This window comes from Podarcis tiliguerta (genome assembly GCF_965153285.1).
Source record: "Podarcis tiliguerta genome assembly, chromosome: 7".
NCBI lineage: Eukaryota > Metazoa > Chordata > Lepidosauria > Squamata > Lacertidae > Podarcis > Podarcis tiliguerta.
Window position 1 is genome coordinate 82,539,257 of NC_139540.1, and position 23,179 is coordinate 82,562,435.

The 23,179-nt window shown below is 42.4% G+C and overlaps 1 protein-coding gene across 9 annotated transcripts in view; it reads right to left on the reverse strand.

Moving 5' to 3' along the window:
• The window catches only part of ENOX1 (ecto-NOX disulfide-thiol exchanger 1), a 296,456-nt gene that overhangs the window by 214,068 nt on the left and 59,209 nt on the right, over positions 1-23,179 (reverse strand). For all 9 annotated transcript variants that reach the window (XM_083448710.1, XM_083448712.1, XM_083448711.1 and 6 more), the window contains exon 2: positions 7,383-7,486. The gene's annotated coding sequence lies outside the window, so the exon portion shown is untranslated. The remainder of the gene's footprint in view (positions 1-7,382; positions 7,487-23,179) is intronic.

Sequence of the window (23,179 nt, forward strand, 5' to 3'; positions counted from 1 at the left end):
GGGCAGGAGGCGGGTCTGAGCTGTGCCATGGGCATCGTTGCTTGGCAAACCTGTCTGGCGCCCGGCTCAGAGTTGCTGGTTATGGCGCACTCAGCGGCCATACTGGAGCAGCTGGAGAGCGAGCTGTGTGCCACCTGCCCGGCGCTCCGCGTGCGCGGCCAGCCTGCCGACCTGGCCTTGGATGACAGGCCACAACGTGTGGTGAATGCCGCCTGGGAGCTCTGCGGGGATGGACTGATGGAACGGCTGCTGCTCATCAATAACGCCGGCGAGTAACAGCATACGAATCAATATGGCGAACCCGATTCAAAAACACCCAGCCACATGTGGTGGGAATGCAAGAAAGTGAAAGGCTTCTGGGAAATGATATATAACGAGTTGAAAAAGATTCTAAAATATACTTTTACAAAGAAGCCAGAGGTCTTTCTGTTAGGTATTTTAGGAAAGGAGATTAAGAGAAAGGATAGTAAGTTTTTCCAATACGCAGTGACGGCTGCAAGGGTGCTGCTGGCTCAGAAATGGAAACAACAGGAAATACCGACAATAGAAGATTGGAGATCGAAGTTGTTAGACTATGCCGAATTGGACAAGATGACTGGGAAGATTAGATATTTAAGAGACCAAAAGTTTACAGAAGACTGGGGAAAATTTGTTGAATATCTGGAGAGTATAAGTGAGGGTCAAATAACGCTAGAGGGTTTTAAAAGAGCACTGTGAAAACGTGAGAGGTATTGTTAAAAGGGAATAGAGGAAAAAGATTTATATAATGACAATATAAACAAAGGAAATGCGTAAATTAATAATGACTACGAAAGATTTACGGAAAAGCTGAAGGAAGTTCAAAAAAGAAAGATTTGGAAAATTTGAATGTGAAAACAATGTATGTTTTGTTTTGTTTTTGTTGTAAATCAATAAAAATTATTTAAAAAAACAAAACAAAAACACCCAGCCACTCCACTTACACATGAAAACAAAGTTCACCACAGCCAGTCACAAACAAGCAACCGTACCCGAGGCCAACCCCAACTTCTCTCACCACCAGAGGAACACAAGTGAATAGTAAAGAGAACCCACACGAACGACAATGACACAAAATCCCACACATACATTAAGCAAATTAGAAACATCGCCTCTCGACCCCACAGCTTTCCCCCCTCCACTTCTTCCTAATGTAACCCTAATGTCTCAACAAATGAAAGTGACCTATGGAAAATGTAACTTGAAAAAAAGAGACATTGCACATAACTGTGTAAACCAAGAAAACTTTAATAAAAATATGTTTTTTTAAAAAAAAATGCAGTGAGTGGGCGGCGCCGAGATACACTCCTGAGCGCGTGCAGAGTGCGTTCCTCCTCCAGGTCCGGAGGCAGCTGTGGGACTGGCTTGCCCACCCACCTGTCAAATACCCCTCCATTGTTTTGCAAAGTCCCCTTGCAAAGGGGTGGGGGAGGAAGAGGATAGTTCAAATGACACTTTGCAAACATTGGAAGCTCAGTGACTGACCTAAAGTGACACTTTGAAGGAGCCTCGCCTCCTCTGATGATCAGAGATGAAATCCTAGGCTGCATGGTCCTGTTCCCAGCTGAGAACTGGGCAGTGTAGCCCATGCAGGATTTTCTCTGGAAAAGGTTGGATCAGGCAGACAGCATTCATCTCGCCTGCGAAAAACCATTTTAGCCAAAGGTGCTTGTTCTTCTATCTGTGGGGTGAGTCTTCCTGGGGGTTCCCCCACTAAGCCTCGCAGTTGCTTGTTCCTGGGAGAAGTATCCACAAACTTGTGGTCAACTTGGTTGACCACAAACTTGACATGAGTCAAAAGTGATGCGGCAACTAAAAAAGCCAATGCAATTGTGGGCTGCATCAATAGGAGTATAGCATCTAGATCAAGGGAAGTAATAGTGCCACTGTATTCTGCTCTGGTCAGACCTCACCTGGAGTACTGTGTGCAGTTCTGGGCACCACAGTTCAAGAAGGACACTGACAAACTGGAACGTGTCCAGAGGAGGGCAACCAAAATGGTCAAAGGCCTGGAAACGATGCCTTATGAGGAACGGCTAAGGGAGCTGGGCATGTTTAGCCTGGAGAAGAGGAGGTTAAGGGGTGATATGATAGCCATGTTCAAATATATAAAAGGATGTCGCATAGAGGAGGGAGAAAGGTTGTTTTCTGCTGCTCCAGAGAAGCGGACACGGAGCAATGGATCCAAACTACAAGAAAGAAGATTCCACCTAAACATTAGGAAGAACTTCCTGACAGTAAGAGCTGTTCGACAGTGGAATTTGCTGCCAAGGAATGTGGTGGAGTCTCCTTCTTTGGAGGTCTTTAAGCAGAGGCTTGACAACCATATGTCAGGAGTGCTCTGATGGTGTTTCCTGCTTGGCAGGGGGTTGGACTCGATGGCCCTTGTGGTCTCTTCCAACTCTATGATTCTATGAAACCCTGTCATCCTGCCCATAATCTGACATCACCAGTGATGTCAGGTAATGGGCTGGCAGGTGTGGTTTGGGGGAAAGAACCAGGGGGGGCCAACTGAACCCCCAAGGGGCTCTGAGCCCAGCTTCGGCTGGGGAGGGCAGGATATAAATTTAAAAATTATATTATTATTATTATTATTATTATTATTATTATTATGGCCTGCAAGACAGAAAAGTATGAAAATTCAAGCGTGGTATCACTACCATCTTTTCAACCAATGTGTACTACATTGTTTGCACTCAGGGCACTAAAATAGCACCAAACAACAACAACAACAACAACAACAACACAGTTTTGTGTTAATTATAATGCCCATGCCTTGCATGCATGATTTTACTCGCATGAGCTTATCGCTCCTTTGGATCCTCTCCAAGGCCTATGAAAGTGGACTCTGGGCTTCTTGCTCATTGTTATCCTTAATTTCCTTTAATATTGAGCTGACACACTGACCTTGTAAACATGCTGACAATGACATCCTATAGAATCATCTCTTTCTTCAGCAACACTATTCAGACCCTGATGTACAGTGCAATAAATAATACTGGTGTTGGACGAAGGCTGAAAGCAGGAATTGTTTCCCCCTCCTTCAGCTTACACGCTGTAAGGTAGGCCAAAGAGAAGGGAAAACGACGTTGCCCTCGGCAGGAAAAATGGGATGTACACAAAACAAGTAATTAGCCAGCAAGCTCTATGCCAGTGAGGGAGTCTGGTCCCAGGTCACCACCTGCCTGAGCCATCATTCTCCAGGCTACAAAAGCTGGCCTCCCCCTCCAGCGAAAGCCACAGCACTCACATGGCTTCATTACCGTTCCCTTTCTTTGTCTGCAATTTATTACAGCCAAGCCAAACACGATGGGAGAAACGATGTCTGTTTAATGCACATCATGGATAAAGTGGAGCAGGTGCTTAATTCCTTCAACAAAATTGTTGCCTACGTTGATTTCCCCATCCTTCACCTTCCACCCCAGGGTCCTAGGACAGGTTGCAACCATTTAACACCATGTTAAAAACATAAATACAGTGGTGCCCCGCAAGACGAATGCCTCGCAAGACGGAAAACCCGCTGGACGAAAGGGTTTTCCGTTTTGGAGGTGCTTCGCAAAACGAATTTTCTATGGGCTTGCTTCGCAAGACGAAAATGTCTTGCAAGTTCCTGCGGGTTCCCCCCCCCTTTTTCCCAAGCCGCTAAGCCGCTTAACAGCTGATCCGCTAAGCCCGCTAAGCCGCTAATAGCGCTAATCCGCTAAGCCGCTAATGGGCTTGCTTCGCAAGACGAAAAAAACCGCAAGACGAAGAGACTCGCGGAACGGATTCTTTTCGTCTTGCGAGGCACCACTGTAAGTTAATGAAATTCCCTCTATACAAGATTGCAAGACTGGATCCAAAAGCTGACAGAATATGCAGAATTAGACGGTCTATTGGAAAAAATAAATCAAAACAGGAATTTGTTTCAAAATGGGAGGTTTTCAAAGAATATTTGAAATATAATATAGTAGTTTAAATTCGGTTGCAGCATTCGAGGAACTTCAGTAACAGTTGCAAGGCAGATATAAGAATTAAGATATATTAAGGAAAAGTTTAATAATGATAAAAGTGTGTACTGGCAATAAGTTATATGAAATCGAAATATGGAATAGACGGGAGGTTGGGTCTTTAGTGTTAAGACCAATTTATGTCTTATTGTTTGTTAAGAAAATTCAGTATCTACTGTTATTCCTGTGTGTAATTTGGTATTTGTGTTTTCTCTTTTTTCTTTTCTTGCTGTATCAAGAAAAAAATAAAAATAAAAAACCAGAAATAAGGCAGGTCCTAAAATATACATCTCAAGGGTCAAAAGCCACAGCAAAGAGGTGTGTGTGTCTTCAGCATTCGGCAACAGCTTTATATTGAAATGCCTGATGTATCTCTGTGGGGAGGGAGTTCCACAGCTTAGGGGCAGCCACAGAGAATGTCCTCTACTGCCCACCCCCAAACCGGGCACCTGAGGGTAGTGGAAGAACCAGGTGGGTGCCCTCTGCCAATCTTAATAACCAGGTGGGTCTGTATGGAAGGAGGTGGTCTTCCAGGTATGAGAGGCCTGAGTTGTTTATCCTGTGAATTCACAGGTGAGGCAGAGGTGGAGGGCCAGAACAATCCTTGACCTGCTTAGTTTTGAGATCCTTACTAGGCAAAGAAGAGCTAGTTGGCCAGCAGTTTGTCTTGTAGGGATTGGGAACAGCTGGTGTGCTTCCTGCCTGCCTGACAGTCACAGGTACCATCAGTGGCGTAGCGTGGGTTGTCAGCACCCGGGGCAAGGCAAGTAATTTGCGCCCCCTAACCCGGGGCAAGGCAAGTAATTTGCGCTCCCCCCCCCCCGCTGCACTGTCCCTCCCCCAGATAGTCCCTCGCTCTCTCTCCGCACTGCACCGCACGGCTGGCACCCTCCCCTCCACAGTGGGCGGCGACCCGGCGGCTCGGATCGGATTCGCACAGCCAGCACTGCAGTGAGAGAGAGTGAGTGAGCCAGGTAGGGGCAGAGAGCTGCGAGTGCGAGCGCGCGCCCCCCAGATGTTGCGCCCGGTGCGGCCGCGCCCCCCCCTGCACCCCCCACGCTACGCCACTGGGTACCATTTTGGGACACAGGGTAAAATGTGGGAAAGAACGAGCAGAATGCAATAAGTAAGAGTTGACCAACATGATCAGCCAGACCCAAGTGCTGCCCCCACTACTGAACTATAGTTCTGTGCAGCCCCTTTATTTAAAAACATATGCTAGTTTTCATTCTTCACTAAAACTAATCAGAAAACAAAATCTTACGTTTTTTAATTACTAAAATGTGCCATTCCCGTTTGCAACCTTGCATAATACATTCTGTTTTCATTTTAGTATGCAGTATTTTCTTGCTGCCATCCTAAATCTGTTTCTCTGCAACATAGATCCATGGCTCCTTGGCACATTTGGTCTTCCTCTTCCCTACAGCACCCTAAAGGCATCTGAAAGCTGTCAACAACTAAAAATAACCTGTTCTTGCAGGCTTTCCAAGGAGGCCGTCAATCCCTGCCTTTTCATTTACTTTTTGGTTTTTTTCTGCTCTAAATAATCTTCTGTTTGCAAAAGTATGGGAGACAACCACATATAGCACATGAAGCTGAACTAGGAGACCTTCAACCTTATTCACAAGATCCTTTTTTTTTTTTGCCGAGATGTTTTTATCAGTGCAATTCAACATGGGGTTTACCCCATTTGTAACAGAATGTCTGTTTCCTACAGACAGAAGACTCAGATTTGATTGGGGAAAATATGCATAGATTTTATTTTAATCTTTTTGCTATAATGGGGAAACAGGCACGGTTTCCTTTTCACTCCAAAATGCTATTGTTGTTGAGATGAACATACAAGGCAGCCTGGCATAAAAATGCTTGGAAGGACAAATTAGCATACACAAGAAGAGGGAACTGAGCAAAACCACGACTGCAAGCCGTTCTGCGGCAAAGAATTCACTCAAAACCAGCCACATTTTTTTTTTTTACTTTTCTGGCTATTTCAACCATAAGATACTAAAACCCTGGAAACATTGTGTAGTTGTTCAAAACCATTTTTCACAATGTGCATCTTCCATTAAGAGGTGGTGGTGGTTAAACAATTTTGTACTGGTTTTTACACAAATACAACACTCATCCAGCAGTCTTTGTTTTATCCATTGTCTCTGGACATACACATTCAGCATTCAAATGTATTACTTTAAGTAACCCCTTAAATATGGAGCAGTTGGGATAAGAAGGTCTTGATTTTGGCCATTAACTGTAATGGTTCTAGGGGTTGCTCATGCGTAAGTTGCCGCCACTCCTGGCTAGGTTGCCTGGTTGAACCCTTTCTGTCAGGACAGCCTCAAGTTCTGTGGCTGCCTCAGTCGCTGGCAGAATCCGTCAGTGGGCGTTTCTTAAACCTCTTCCAGCATAGAAGCTGTTTGACGCCCAGTCTCCTCCTACTTTGCCTGCGCAGAAGTCTTCTGCACAAAGTGGGTGTGGGCAGCGGAGTACTCGTGCCCTCTCCGCTGGTCTCCGGCGAAGAGTCCTGGAGCCACCTCTCCGATTCCCCCATCTGCCCCCCTTCTCCACTGGTGTTACGCTGATTTCCTTCCCCAGCGGATGGGCTACCTCTCTCCCTACTGGGACCCTCTCCACCATCCCGCTGGAGCCTCCTCTCCAGCTCCGATGGCAGTTCCCTGACATTAACATAATAAAAAAAATTGGGTCCATGTTTCTTGGAAGGTGTCTCTATTCGTTATGCCTTTCAGCTGCCCTCCTGTCTCTGATGAGATGCTCAGACATTGCTGTATCCCAGATATTATTTTCCCATACCTTCAAGGGTATTTCTGTCCGGTTCTTCCATTGTTGAGCAATCACTAATTGTGCTGCTGTCAGTAGGAAGCCTACTAGTTCATTGGGGCACAAGGTGGAGACTAAGTCTATGTCCAAAGATAGTTGGGCGAAGCCAGGATTTGGTGAAAGGGGTTGGCCTGAAGTTGCAGTTATCATGGAGAATACTCTATCCCAAAAGTTTGTAACGTAAGGGCATTCTCACCCAACATGAACAAACGAACCAAGCTTTCCACAGTCCTCCCAACATAAAGGGGAAAGGGAGGGATTAATTTTTGCCAGCCTGACTGGTGTCCAGTCCCATCGGAGGATGACCTTGAGCAAGGCCTCCTGTAAGCAAGCAAAAATGTTTTCTGGGGGGTGGGAGTGGTGGTGATGGTTGTTAAAACTTATACCTCATTTTTCTGTCAAACAACACAGAGCCATTTACTCAACAGGGCATAACTACTGTGCTTTGAAACAGATACACATTTCACAATGCTGGTGACAACAGCAACAGTACTAATATAATAAATGTCATCACTGGAAGGAATAATTCTGACCACTTACTTTTCAATGCTGGCTCTAAGGTGAAGCTATTTCTCAGCCAGTTACTTTCAGCAAGATATATTTTTGAATTCAGCAAGAGAAACCGCCCAAGATTCCAGTGAAACCTGAAATAAAAAGAACATTTCTTAAGAAAAGTGAGACCAGAAACAACACAGAAACAGATACCATCACCTCCTGGAAGCATATATTCATACAAAAACCTCTCTCTCTCTCTCTTTTCTCCTATAGTTCTTATTCATTTGTTGTGAAACACACATACACACAACCTTAGAAATAACCAACAAATCAGGAATAGCTGTTAAAAAAAGAAAGCTGGCCAATGTAGTAACAAAGCTACCTAAACAGAGAAATAAAACCAGCACACTGCCATCTGATGTTGTCCGTTGATTTTGTAAAGCTACATTTTCTACTTTTCCATTATTTATGTAAATAAATACTCTTATTGTAGGCAAGGTGCAATGCCAAGTTTCGACAAAGGTATTTACTGTCCCCTGCAAGCAAACACAGAAACAGGACTAGTGTGTGTTCCATGGATTAATTTCAAACTCATCACGTAATCTTGTGATATTTCCCATGAGATCTCCAAACAGGTTGAAGTACTGAGACATTATTTCCATATTTATTGGAAATAACACAGGAGCTAAGGCAGGGCGCTATTCCCTCTGAGTACTCTCGTGATGAGAATGAAATTAACTCCTGCTGCCACTGCAAAATACTTTCTCTTTTTTTTTTTGTTTTTTTGAAAATAATATTTATTACTTTTCCAACAATTTAAACACTACAAAACAAAACAAAAAACAATACAATACAATACAAAAACACTACATATCACTAACACATTAAACTAACAAAACCAAACAAGAACAGTTTAAAACACCTCAAACAATTTCAATATCTTATCTTTCATTCACTTATTTCACCGACCTCCTCACACCTCCCTTTTTGTATTCCACTTCTATCAATTGTTTCAGCAATTCCTTTCCATCTTCCTCTGTTTTCTATCCTATAATTATCTTAACACATTCTAATCTTATTTTTTCCTTTAATATTCTATTAATCTATTTATACTTAAATCCTTATAACATTTCTACTAGAGCCATATAACTTCATTCCAACATTCTTCTAACATTCATTAATTTTACAGTATTTCTGTAAATAGTCTTTAAACCTTTTCCAGTCTTCTTCCACCTACAAGATACTTTCTCTTTGGCATGTGCAATATTCGCCTAAAGTGACTAACTCCCTTTTCTGTATTATTATGATGCTACCCCCCACACACCATAAACTAATATGGAAATTATCAGATTCTTGGAAATCATGTCCAATTTGCAGTGGCCCAAAATGAAGCCCAGTTTTTGATGCAAACTTCACAGGGGCATTCTGATATAAGGGGACTGAGAATTTCCATTATTATTATTATTATTACAGAGTTTTTGGCACAGGCAGCCATTTTGAGAAGACTGCTGTAGAGATGAGGTGAATGAACAGAGACTATTTTCTCTCTGCAGCTGACAGCAAGATCAAGGTTCAGGGAGACCTGCTAGTTTTGAGAGTGAGCCAGCAGAGAGGTTCTGCCGGGACTGGCTTTGCACTGACCGTCTCTTGTTTTACTGCTTTGGGTCACTTATGTAAACCCCTTATATACTGATTATTTTCGATTGTTAATTTCTATACTGCTTAATATATTTTAAAAATATCTCCCCAAGCAGCGTACAAAAAGCTGAAGCAACAACTGACAACTTAAATAAAATATTTTAGAAATATAGTTACAGTGGTACCTCGGGTTACATACACTTCAGGTTACATACGCTTCAGGTTACACACTCTGCTAACCGAGAAATAGTGCTTCAGGTTAAGAACTTTGCTTCAGGATAAGAACAGAAATCGGGCTCCGGCAGCGCAGCAGCAGCAGGAGGCCCCATTAGCTAAAGTGGTGCTTCAGGTTAAGAACAGTTTCAGGTTAAGTACGGACCTCCAGAACGAATTAAGTACTTAACCTGAGGTACCACTGTACATATAAAAATGTTACAGTAAAACAAAATTGCCCATCTATATCCCAATCTCAATTCGTTTTCCTTCTGACACACCTTCCTTCTCGGCCACCAGGGTCCAAACAAGCTCTCAGCTCACCCACAAAAGTCTCACAACGACAAGAGTTCCTGGAAACTTGCCTTCTATGGGCAGGCCCAAGGTGGGTGGTCCTTCCTCAGGCTGCCCCCCTCCCCCCGCTATGTCCCACTCAGCTGCCCTTCCCACACCCAGTTAAGCAGGTTTGTTGAGTTTCCCAGGTGTTCCAGAGGATAGGAAAAGGCCCAGCTCTCAGTTCTTCACCCTCTGTCCTCTCCTCAGCCTCCAGAAGAAGAGAAGAAGAAGAGTTTGGATTTGATATCCTGCCTTTCACTCCCCTTCAGGAGTCTCAAAGCGGCTAACATTCTCCTTTCCCTTCCTCCCCCACAACAAACACTCTGTGAGGTGAGTGGGGCTGAGAGACTTCAGAGAAGTGTGACTGGCCCAAGGTCACCCAGCAGCTGCATGTGGAGGAGCGGGGAATCGAACCCGGTTCACCAGATTACGAGTCCACTGCTCTTAACCACTACACCACACTGGCTCTCCAGCTGCTATGCACATACAGTGGTACCTCGGGATGCGAACGGGATCTGTTCCGCAGCCCCGTTCGCATCCTAAATGGAACATAAGATGCGACGGTGCGTCTGCGCATGCATGGGTCGTGTTTTGCAGCTTCTGCACATGCGTGTGACATCATTTTGAGCGTCTACACATGCACAAGCAGTGAAACACAGAAGTAACGCCCTTCGTTACTTCCGGGTTGCTGCGGAGCGCAACCCGAAAGCACTCAACCTGAAGCACATTCAACCTGAGTTATGACTGTATTTATGTGCCTATCATTAAGGTAGTTGAGTTTATACTTTTGTTTACCTCTGCATAAGTCCTTTGTTGTGACTCTCCCCAGACACCCTGAATAAAAAACATATAAAATCATAATAAAATCTCAGCTACTTCTCCTGCTACAAGAATCCACACAGGCATCTTCAAACAAGTTGAGGTGCAATCGCTCCTGGAGAATCCATTGCTTCCTGTCTCCTTCAATGTGAATCTTGTAGAAGATTGCCTGGCAAACCTAACAATGCATGCTTCTGCTAGTTAGCCAATGAAGGGGTTAAGGACCACAGAGCTGTAAATTTCGGGAGAACACTCGCCTAGGTCACACTCAACTTTGGGGAAGAAGTGAGACTATTTCTTGGTCTCTCCAATCTCTCTCAAGCAACACTGGAACAGAGCAGACATGCCTTAACATAGCTTTCTCTGCTTTAGATATGTTTTAGAGGCAGCTTTTGCTGCATTTTTAAGAAAGAACATTTACATACATTTCTTATCACTGCTATTAAGGCAAATGCAAGTCAGAAACCTAATAACTGTGATTTGTTAATGTGATTTGAACAATGTGATGTGATTGGCCTGTTAATAAAAATTATTTCAAAAAAAAAAAAAAGAAACCTAATAACTGTGAGTAAAGCATTTTAAACTAACCTTGCAGTCTGTGGTCTGTTTTATTGAAAAAGGGGGAAAGGGAGCCTGCTGCCTTCAGGAACTGGAATGTTATCAAAAGATTTAAAAACCAACTCCAATGCTTCAGTAAATCTGCCTAACAAAATGGATTTTAACTCTGCTACTGGGGCTCTTTAAGTATAAGCCCTGTGTTTTAAAAAAACAGGTGCTGGCCATTTTTTCTTTGTGCTAACCCCCCCACCACATGGCTCTGTAAAGGATCAATTATAATTAATATACCCTCTTACTAATACCCATCAAATCTATGCTATCTTCCATTATCATTTGTAAATTTAAAGTAAACAAAACAGCATTAGACTCCTTTCTGGAAATGTTAAGCCAAAATATGATCACCTAAAATATCACTCTTTCCTCTCTCCCTGACCTCACAGAACAGGAAAACTGGGCAACCAAGATGATCATGGGTCTGGAAACCAAGCCACAGAGGAACAGTTGGGGGAGTTGGATATGTTTAGCCTGGAAGAGAGGATATATGATAGCCATCTTCAAATATCTAAAGAGCTGCCATGTGGAAGATGGAGAAAGCTTGTTTTCTCCTGCTCTGGAGGGTGGGACCTAAACCAATGGCTTCAAGTTACAAGAAAGGGATTCTGACTAAACATCATGAGAACTTCCTGATGGTCAACAGTAGGATGGACAACTTCAGTAGGCGATGGACTCTCCTTCATTTGAGGGTTTTTTTTTGCAAAGGATGGGTGGCCATCTGTCACGGATGCTTTAGTAGAGATTCCTGCATTACAGGTGGTTAGACTAGATGAGCCTCAGAGTCCCTTCCAATTCTACCATTCTGTGGTTATATTATTAAATCTCCCATCTCTGGCAAATCCATCAACTGGCCAAATCCTCACTTTTTCTTCTCCCTTTCCCCTAGCCTAGCGTTTGCTTTTAAACTCAGCCATGTCCCCATTTCCTAAGGAGACCATTTCTCTCTCTTCCCCACACAATGCTCTTTTCTTCTTCCTTGGCCACCACCTCAGTCCCAAATCTCACATTCTCCTTCCCTCCTTCCACAGCAACTCAATGTCAAAATGAAACGTTTATCCTCGCCATTTCCTCTTTTATTCTGATTCCTGGAACTTTTACAAAGCTCTACAAACTCCTTTCTTCTTCTTCTGACCCCTCACCTTCTCTTCCTAGAGTAAGTGGCTCTTGTTGGCTTCCCTTTTCCTTTGGGTACCACTTTCACCCCTACAGCCAAACGTCTGGACTGGCCTCGTGCCTGACCATGTTGCCCTTCTGGTTACCTTCCTTATAGGGGACTAGAGCCTTAGCTCTGCTCCTGTCTTATTCAGCAAGCTATCCCCCGCCCCCTTTCCCTGTATCCTAGTTTTTCGGCATGATTTTAGAACATGATTAGTTTAAACTCTTTTATTGATTATGTTGTTTTGTTGTTTAGTCGTTTAGTCGTGTCCGACTCTTCATGACCCCATGGACGAGCACACGCCAGGCACTCCTGTCTTCCACTGCCTCCCGCAGTTTGGTCAAACTCATGCTGGTAGCTTCAAGAACACTATCCAACCATCTCGTCCTCTGTCGTCCCCTTCTCCTTGTGCCCTCCATCTTTCCCAACATCAGGGTTTTTTTCCAGGGAGTCTTCTCTTCTCATGAGGTGGCCAAAGTATTGGAGCCTCAGCTTCAGGATCTGTCCTTCCAGTGAGCACTCAGGGCTGATCTCCTTCAGAATGGATAGGTTTGATCTTCTTGCAGTCCATGGGACTCTCAAGAGTCTCCTCCAGCACCATAATTCAAAAGCATCAATTCTTCGGCGGTCTGCCTTCTTTATGGTCCAGCTCTCACTTCCATACATCACTACTGGGAAACTCCTTCAAATTTAGCATATTGCAAAGTGCCCATCTCACACTAGTAATCAATAGCTTCTGGAGAAAATGTGTGGTGCGTGCGGGAAGCAAGAATACAGAGACTTTTGCTTTTGTTATGTTAGTTGTGGAACAATGAGATGGCAGCCATGAAGAGTGGGCTCCACGTCCACTATCCCACGCAAAAACCTATTCAGCTGTTAATCAGCAGCCTGAGCCATTTCTCTTAGGAATAGAATTTCAAGAACCAGGCTGGGGAATTAAGACAGTGGCTCTTTATTGTCAAACTAATTAAATGTAATTAAGTTGATAGCAGCCTAGAATTGAAAGCATTACAAAAATAAAAAAGCATTTGCTTTACATTTATAAAGACTAGAGTGGCTACGTCCTTCTGGGGTAATTGCTGGTATTACAAAATAGTTGGCGACAGAGTTCCTGACAGAGAGTCAATTTAGACTGTCAGGACTCATTAGCAGATGTATGACTGATAAATAATTGAATTAATTTTTACCTGGCTGACAATGCTGAGATGATGGAAAGTATCTTATTTTCTGAATTTAAATAAACCTGTCCCCACGAAATCCACCCACATATAAGCTTCACATCAGTTCAGCCACTGCGTAACTCCAGTGGCTTTCAAATGTCTGGAAATTTGCTAAACACATATTTTTAAAGATTAGGGGGGAAATGCATTCATGATTGTTATCTTTTGTACAACACATCCCTTTTCCCAATCCTCCAGAGGATGTACGGTAGCCCATAGGATTCAATTGTTCTGCTCAAACTCTGTTACAAATCTTATGCCAAACATTTAGGAATAGGAACTATCTGGACACTCTGACAATTCAGCGCTCCCCCAAATAACCAGATTTTGCTGAGATTTCAGACACATGCATCCTTTTAGGGCATGAAATGGTCCAGATTTAAAGCTTTCAGTAACAAAAAGCCTCTGGACAGGCAGTATTCTGCCCACATTACTCCAGGGTGATAACGAACTCTTTGGGTTGAGTCAAGTCAACCAGCTACAAATCCATCTAACACTAACCTCATTCTGAGATTCCAGGCTCTTATTTGGCTTTGGGATAACCACAAGGTGAGTTTGGGGCAAGATCTCTGTGATTGTCCTTGCCCAGAATGATGTTGTTAAACAAATCTAGGAGGTGAGGAATCATAGAATCATAGAGTTGGAAGAGACCACAAGGGCCATCGAGTCCAACCCCCTGCCAAGCAGGAAACACCATCAGAGCACTCCTGACATATGGTTGTCAAGCCTCTGCTTAAAGACCTCCAAAGAAGGAGACTCCACCACACTCCTTGGCAGCAAATTCCACTGTCAAACAGCTCTCACTGTCAGGAAGTTCTTCCTAATGTTTAGGTGGAATCTTCTTTCTTGTAGTTTGGATCCATTGCTCCGTGTCCGCTTCTCTGGAGCAGCAGAAAACAACCTTTCTCCTTCCTCTATGTGACATCCTTTTATATATTTGAACATGGCTATCATATCACCCCTCAACCTCCTCTTCTCCAGGCTAAACATGCCCAGCTCCCTTAGCCGTTCCTCATAAGGCATCGTTTCCAGGCCTTTGACCATTTTGGTTGCCCTCCTCTGGACACGTTCCAGTTTGTCAGTGTCCTTCTTGAACTGTGGTGCCCAGAACTGGACACAGTACTCCAGGTGAGGTCTGACCAGAGCAGAATACAGTGGCACTATTACTTCCCTTGATCTAGATGCTATACTCCTATTGATGCAGCCCAGAATTGCATTGGCTTTTTTAGCTGCCGCGTCACACGGAAAGAAAGCTGATCCAAATTTAGGTAGTTCAATGATGCCAGTGTAAGTTTCATATTTCCTATGGAACCTCCTCAAAAAGAGTTAACTCCTTCTGGACTCAGTAAGTTGGTAATTCAAAATAAATAGGCTCTCCCCCCCCCCCCCAAAAAAAAACACCAATAGCTACATCCCTTGATTTGGGATTGCCTGAGGAGGAAAACATGACAATCCAACTTCAGTTTTTTGAGGTGCCAAACAGGGGACAGGCTAGCAGATGAATCTAAGAATGACTAAAGCTAACTACCTTTCCTGATAAGTTCTCTATTCCACTTATTTTCCCATTTAAAAAAACCAGATACATTCCTACTCCAGTGATCTCTGAGAGCAAGATGAAAGGTGAAATAGAAATGATATTATTAAAGACGAACAAACCTAATCTCAGATTTCGTCTGGTTGACTCTAGTCTTTTCTTACAAATAATCCATTCCTCCTAAACTCTTGGCCCTTTTAAGCTTCTAGAGATCAAATGAATGTGATCAAATCCACCTGTTCTTTAGATCTACGTGGGGAGGGGGGAAGCTACTTAGATCCTAAAATCCTTTTTGAATTAAAAAGACTGGATAATCTCTCCTTGTGCTTCATCCTTTCTTACAGCAGAACATGTTGTACATTAAGTACAAATAGTGGCGGAGACATTCACACACTCCATTACACTTGGGTAAGTCCACTGAGTCCACTGAGCCTACTCAATCCAAGCCAGTCTGCAACATCTCTTCTTCCTTATTTGCTACATATTAGGTGTGCAAAAGATTGATATGAATCCTAAATAATGAGCAAGGGTGGGGTGTTTTGGAAAGATTTGGGACTTCTACAAAATGGGGCTAATCTGTACAGGCCAGGTATGTGTTGCGGGCAGAAACCCTGAGCACTTTGCAGCCTCGACGATCCCGACTTTTTTGAAATTAAAAAAGCTTCAGACAAGCCTATGTGAATAGTGAAATGATGTTTCTCAGCTTAACTGTTAAGGCCAGGACATGTGGAGAGATGTAAGAAGTTTGCCAAATCAAAATCTACAACTCTGCCTTAAGGAGGATCAAGAGTGGGAGGGGCCTCTTTTGTGACTGACAGGTCTAGCTTGTAACCAGAAGGGATGGTTTTACCAGCATGTGCCAATCCCAGTGCTTTGAGGACAGGGACAGTTTTCAAAGAGCAAAATACTTGGTCTCCTTTAAGCCTAAGGAAGATACCAGGACAGGGTGGGTAGAGGTCAGTGTGAAATCTCTATTGTGACTAACAGGTCAAGTTTCTAAATTCCTAGAAACTTCCTAGTCCCTGGAGCTATTTGACTGCATACCTAAAGGGACCTTCTCTCATGCTACTTTCAGACAAATAGCCCCAGGGGCTCCTACATTGTTTTGTGGGAAATTTGTCTGAAAGTGAACCTTTGTTTAAGCACCCTAAAAAGCTTGCAGAAGAAACTATTTGCAGCTATCCTGCAAATTTCATCCATTTTTGTCAAAATAAAACAAGAGTTATAGCTAAAGTTTAATTTCCCAGAAATGAAATGAAAGGGTGCAATTGAGCAGATCCCAAAAACTATAATGATGATCCATGTGGGAAAACCACTACAGGCATCTTTCTGAAATTTGCCACAATTCATGCCCACAAATTTCATCTAATTCTGCCCCCAAATGTTAGAGAGGCTTCTCTTCTTAAAAAATTAATTTAAATGTGTTGAGCACAAACAGCCTGGATCTATTTGTTGGTAATTGAACAGGCTATATCTATTCTAGAGGTTCTAACATGCCTGCAAATTTCCTCCACTTCTGTCAAAAGGAAAGGAAATGGATGGATGGAGGAAGACACGGGCTCAGACTGATGAGAGGAATTGAGCCAACTTATGAAGCACCTCAGATCTGGGGTGGGGGCTGATTTACAAAGCACCAAATCTGGATTTGAACCAAATCACCTCACATATGTCCTGCACAAAGCTTCCTGTAGTTATTTATTTAGCTTTACCACCCAATAATATAACAACATTCCAGCCTTTCTCAAAGACAACTGAAAAGTTAATAAAAGAGGGGATGAAACATTGCTTTTGAATAAAGGATAGAAAACTACACATTTAAAATTGTGCCTGTTTTGCGGACCAAAATTCAAGCTGCCCTCTATTATAACACCACAGTTTCCCCTAGAGTATGTGAAAAATACAGTGCCTTAAGAGGATCTATACAGAGCAGTTTCACTCTGGGCCTCCTCCACTGCGCCATATCATCAATGTTCTCTGCCCCACCAGCCACCTGACAATGATGGAAAGAGACAAGATTCTTCAAATAAGGGATAAGGTCAAATGGTGGACAGGGTTAACCTGCCAAAGCCAAAAGTATCTGAAATAATTGTTTCCTTTTTTTTACCCTCTTCACTCAGCTTCTGTGACACTGGGTGGGGGCAATCAGGAAAAATTGACCCTCTGGTCTGATCCTAGCTATAGGACCGGGCATGCCAATTCCAACTTTTTTAAAAAAAATAAATAATATTTATTAAAAATTTAAAGATTACAGGAAAAAAAGAGTGAAAAAGAAGAAAAGAATAAACAATACAAATCAATACATTACAATACATTAAAAAAAACACAATACATCAAAACACAAACAAAAACAAAAACAATTAAAAACACATCCAATATTTATCATTATCTTTCATTAACTTATTTCCTCAACCTCCTCCCACCTCCCTTTTTTGTATTCTAGTTCAATTCCAACTTTTTTTTTTTTAATGTGCGTACAGTCCATATCTGCAATGGCTGAGTGCAAAATGGTGCATGTAGTCATGAGTGAAAAGTTATTTGACCACCCAGGCTCCACAAATCGTGATCTACTTTGGGGGTACGGGACACTTCCTTAGAACTACCAAGGCTAGAAAACATTCCAGGTGCTACAAGACATTCAGTGGGGCTCTGCTTACAAATTATCTTCCCCTCCAGTTTATACTTCTACGCTCAGTCACTGCGAACACAAATCTGAGATTGTACTTCGATGATGATAAAACCCATATGCCTGCTTACCATTTTCCCAGGTTTAATGTTGAATTCAGATCAACATTCAAAAACTGTCACAGAGAGAAACAAAAACTACAGAATACCTTGTGGCACCTTTTACAGAATCCCCACAGTGACAGAACTTCACAGATGAGAAATATAAGGACTACAAAGAAAATTCCATTGAAGTTAACATAAAAAGCAGAAAGGCATTTGCCTACAGAAAGCTCAGCCGTGCGGTAGCTATTTGGTTCAGAGAATAAATGGAGTCCCTCACTGGGAGCCACAAACCTTTGTCCTTTGTTCATTGACACTCAATTCACTATGGATTTATTTAAGCAATTTATATACCCCTTAACTACAACAGTCTCTTAAGTGGCTTTTGACACTCAATGTGCATGTTTTAGGGCCTATCTTATTTTTTATTTTTCCTAATTGTTTTAAATTGCTTGCCATCTTGTAACTTGGCCTGGGTCCTTAAGGTGAAGGGCGGGAAATAATAAAATAATAATAGTAATAATAATAGTTAGGCTGGCCAGTTGTTGTTTTTTCCCAGCGCAAACATTTCTTTTCATGCCTATTCCTCCTTAGCTTGCAGGCAGCATCTCAGATACATCTCAGATGTGCTGAAGATCTAGGCCACAAGGGTATTACAATGATTTTATATTACTATTCAGCATGGTCCACGCACACAAGCCTTGAAAAGGGTTCCAGTGGGAACACGAGGGTGTGGAAACATGATGGCGGCATGACTTTCTCAAGCTGGGGACATGGTGGTCAGATGGGCTTTTCTTGTGCAGAGTCCTCTGGGAAAGTAGAATCATACAATCATAGAATCATAGAGTTGGAAGAGACCAGAGTTAATGCAGAAGAAATTTCTCTCCCCTACCCAACTTCTGCAGAGTCCACGGCCTCATCTTTGAACATGGGGGAACATGTTTGTCCATGCTGATCACCCTGAGCCCTGGGGGTAGAGTGAGAGACAAGTAGGAATAAAAACAAACCATTTTGTTAAGTATTAATTGGTTTTATTCTGCAAGCGGCTTTATAAACCCCGGGTCATTAAAACCACTAGAAAATCACTGCATTGCTGAAAGCGGGGAAGAAGAAGAGTTAGGATTTGATATCCCGCCTTTCACTCCCTTTAAGGAGTCTCAAAGCGGCTAACATTCTCCTTTCCCTTCCTCCCCCACAACAAACACTCTGTGAGGTGAGTGGGGCTGAGGGACTTCAGAGAAGTGTGACTGGCCCAAGGTCACCCAGCAGCTGCATGTGGAGGAGCGGAGACGCGAACCCGGTTCACCAGATTACAAGACTACCGCTCTCAACCACTACACCACACTGGCTTTATCATGGTCCAAATTGGAAGCACTTTGGGGATTCAGCTGCCCATGCTAGCTACAACCAATGTAAGTGTTATGTTGTAGGTGAACATATCAGACGACACAGCGATTCTTCAAACAGCTCTTGTTTATTCACAGGCCAGGACAGAACTGAACTGAAGGGCTCAGTCAGCCTGCTTATATAGAGCTCCGATACAACGTTACTGTAGCAACTTTCTAAAACTATCCAATCACTGAACGTCACTTTCGATCCCTTATTTGCATAACTATCTACAGCATCCCCCTGCTGGCCCAGGGTGAGAACTTCAGTACATAACAGTAAGAGCCCGATGGAGCAGGCTGGTGCCCATCTCACTCAACATCTTGTTCTCACAGTGGCCAACCTATGGAAAGCTCACAAGCAAGACCTGAGCGCAAAAGCTCCTGTGGTTTCCAACAACTGGTATTCAGAAGCACACTTCCAGCAACAGCATCCTCCATGAATTTGTCCAAGGCTCTTCTGAAGCCGCTCAGGTTGAGGGACATCACTCCCTCATAAGGTAGCAAATTCCAGCTGATCTATATGCTGGGTGAAGAAGTGCTTCAGCCAAAAAGAGTCTGCAGAAGGACGTGGCCACTTGACCTCGATGCAGTTGCCAGGAGGTCTCCCATTGTGAGCAAATAACTAGGTGGTTGGCATGCCAGCTAGGCATGCAGCCGGCTGAGAATTAATGTTCTTCTCCATTTCTAAACAAATATTTTTAAAAGCTCCATTCGCATTGTGCTTTCCAGTGCTCCAAATGCTTCATAAAACCATGTGTGGAGGGTGCGTATTATCTCCAAAGTGAAGTTTGGAGTCTGAGGATAAATGAGCAGCTTGCCACAAGCTGTCTAGTCAGAACATGCAGAGGTCTGATGCAGACCAAGAGCTTTGTAATGCATAGCTCAATGTCTCTCTCTCTCTCTGTAATAGATTTTTATCCAGTACAAATTAAAAAACATATATATTCACAACAAAAGAATATACATCTAACCAAGGAAAAAGAATTAAAGAATTTTTTGTCTCTTTTCATATTTACAGTTATTTATACCTCTATAAAATGCTATTCATGATAAAACAGTGAAATGAAAGATAAGATATCAGAAAAAAGAAAAAAGAAAAAAGAAATAATAAAGAAGTAAAAGAAAAATTCATATGTGAAAAATTTTTAAAGTAGATAAGTACTCACAATACATAGCCATTTCCCATCTATATTGTATAATTTCATCTTGTCCTTATCTACCTTAAATAAATTGTTTCTTTTGAAGAAAGAAAAAAAAAGACTTCCACCGTTTACCTCAAGCGTTTTTAATAATCCATTCGTCAGAACCTCTGTTCTTCATATTTTCCCTTTGGATTTCCTTAATGTCTCACTTTGTATTTTTTATATTACGCACAAGATTATTCTAAACACAACCACATTTTTGTAGTTGAGCCCTGGTTTTCTAAATAATCATTTAAGCACTCCCATTGCTTCATAACCATAGTTTTGCATTTTCTCCTTATTATATCTGTCAATTTTGCTAATTCCAGGTACTCGCAAAGTTTCCCCAACCATTCTCTTTTTGTTGGGATGCTTTCCTCTTTCCAGTAGCTAGCAATCAAAATTCTTGCCGCTGTTGTCGCATATAGAAATAAGTTAGTTTTATCTTTTGGGATATCTTTATCTAGGATTCCTAATAGATATGCCTCTGCCTTTTTTGTGTGTGGTATCCTTATCAATTTTTTTATTTCGTCATGGATCATGTCCCAAAAAAGTTTAATCTGGTTTCTCTTCAGATTGTATAAATCTTTCGCCTTTTACATAGCTCCGTCTCTTAGCCCACTATGCCTTCTGGCGGTTCCCTCACTGCGAGAGGCCAAGTTACAGGGAACCAGGCAGAGGGCCTTCTCGGTAGTGGCACCCACCCTGTGGAACGCCCTCCCATCAGATGTCAAAGCGATAAACAACTACCTGACATTCAGAAGACATCTGAAGGCAGCCCTGTTCAGGTAAGTTTTTAATATGTGACATTTTAGTGTATTTTTCATCTTTGTTGGAAGCTGCCCAGAGTGGCAGGGGAAACCCAGCCAGATGGGCGGGGTACAAATAAATTATTATTATTATTATTATTATTATTATTATTATTATTATTATTATTATTATGCTGCACCAGTTCTCTAATGTTCAACTATCAAGCGCCTCTACTGGACTTTTAAAATAAATGCTGGCAAATTGAAGGCCACATCCTTTAAACACTGCTTGGCATAAAGATGCAGTAAGGTACCGAACAAAAACCTCTTCAAATGCCCCCGTCACTTAGCTTAATGAATGTATGCAAATTGGTAGATTATACGAAATGCCTGGGACCACTTCAGACTTAGGAGGAAATCTATAGAGATACAGCAATCCAATTTGTTTCTGAAATAAAGCTTGTTGGTTTTCTCAAGATAATTTCATTGCACAAAAGAGTGAACCAGTATTTTAGTCTCCTAGAAGGGAAGATTATAAGCATTTCACTACAGTCACCGGCAGGAAGTGAACATGTAGAAGCTGTTCTGTGCCCTTCGTTGTTGTTTTATTTCTAAAGAAAAGGCTGACTTTTATTTGCAAAGAAAAGATCATTGCATTAATACATATTTTCTGGTACATTGCTGTAATATAGAATATTTAAGGAAATCAATGCAGTGGGGTTCGTATATGTACCGTATTTTTTGCTCTATAAGACTCACTTTGTCCCTCCTAAAAAGTAAGGGGAAATGTGTGTGCGTCTTATGGAGCGAATGCAGGCTGCGCAGCTATCCCAGAAGCCAAAACAGCAAGAGGGATCGCTGCTTTCACTGCGTAGTGATCCCTCTTGCTGTTCTAGCTTCTGAGATTCAGAATTTTTTTTTTTCTCCTTTTCCTCCTCCAAAAACTAGGTGCGTCTTGTGGTCTGGAGCGTCTTATAGAGCGAAAAATACGGTATGTCATCAAAATTTGCATGAAAGACAGGAGGGCGCTGCCTCTATACCTCTTGACAGCTTACCCTTCCCAAAGAATACAATCCACAGCTCCTATAATTCTTTAGGGGAAGTCGTGTGCCTTAAATATATGGTGCAGACACAGCCAAGACTTTTCAGAGCAAGAGACAATGGCGTAAACAGTTGCCAAGAGAGAAAGCGCAGCAGATGTTTTCCACATGGGTTTGCAAGTTGGCCTAAATTCACCTCCAGATGTCTGAGTTAACTTGGGGAGATGCTTGCAGACAATTCTCCAGGAATGTCTCATGCCTCAGCTTCACTGAAAGAAGCAACAGTATAGTTGTTCATTTTATGGAGGCTGAAGAGGAAAACATACTGGTGGGTTGTGTGCCCTTCCATCTTATACTGGGAAGTTTCAGACGTTTACATTTTAATACTTTCAGTTGTTTACATTTAGGGTATGCAGACCTCTTTCTGGAAAAATAAGGAAAGTCTGTAGGTGTTGCAGCTTTGACTTCCAATGGTCTACCGACTCTACCTGACTGCACACCTGAAACAAACTATTCTTCAGTGGGAACAACCATTCTGCTTCCTTTTTCTTGCTGCCTCTGAATCCTACAAACTGAGCTACACTAATGGTTTGTGAGCGAAAGAGCCAAGAGGACACATTAGATAGGAAGATTGAACCGAGTACAATTTCAACAGATAAATGTTGTGAATCTGTGTTGGTTTCTGTTTTATTATGTACTTTTGTGTTCTCTTTTTGTATTTTTATGTTGTGAACCACACTTGTTAACATCTCCCAGAGTAAACTTAGTAGGCGAAGATAAATAAAATGCTGTAGCTGCAATTCCGTAAGAAAGCTCTGATAGAAGTTTCAATATTTCAGGAGGTTGGAGAATAAATTCCACCAGTATGACTACCTTAAAAATTTGAGGAACATTTCTTGCTTCAAAAATGCAAAATGGCTGTATTACTGTCACCAAGCAGTAACTTCGACATATTTTTCCTGGAAGGTGTTATCTAATAGATATCTCTCTGTGTGTGTCAGGAGATATATAATGCAATATTTAGTATAAACACACAGTAGTAGGAAAAAAGACCTTGGCTAGGGGCCACAGAGCACTGGATCACATCCACATTGTACATGTAATGTACTCTTATGCCATGTTAACAGTCATGGCTTCCCCCAAAGAATCATGGGAAGTGTAGTTTGTTAAGGGTGTTGACATCACAGAGCACCATTCCCTGCAAACAACAGTGTTACTTTTCAGACATGCTG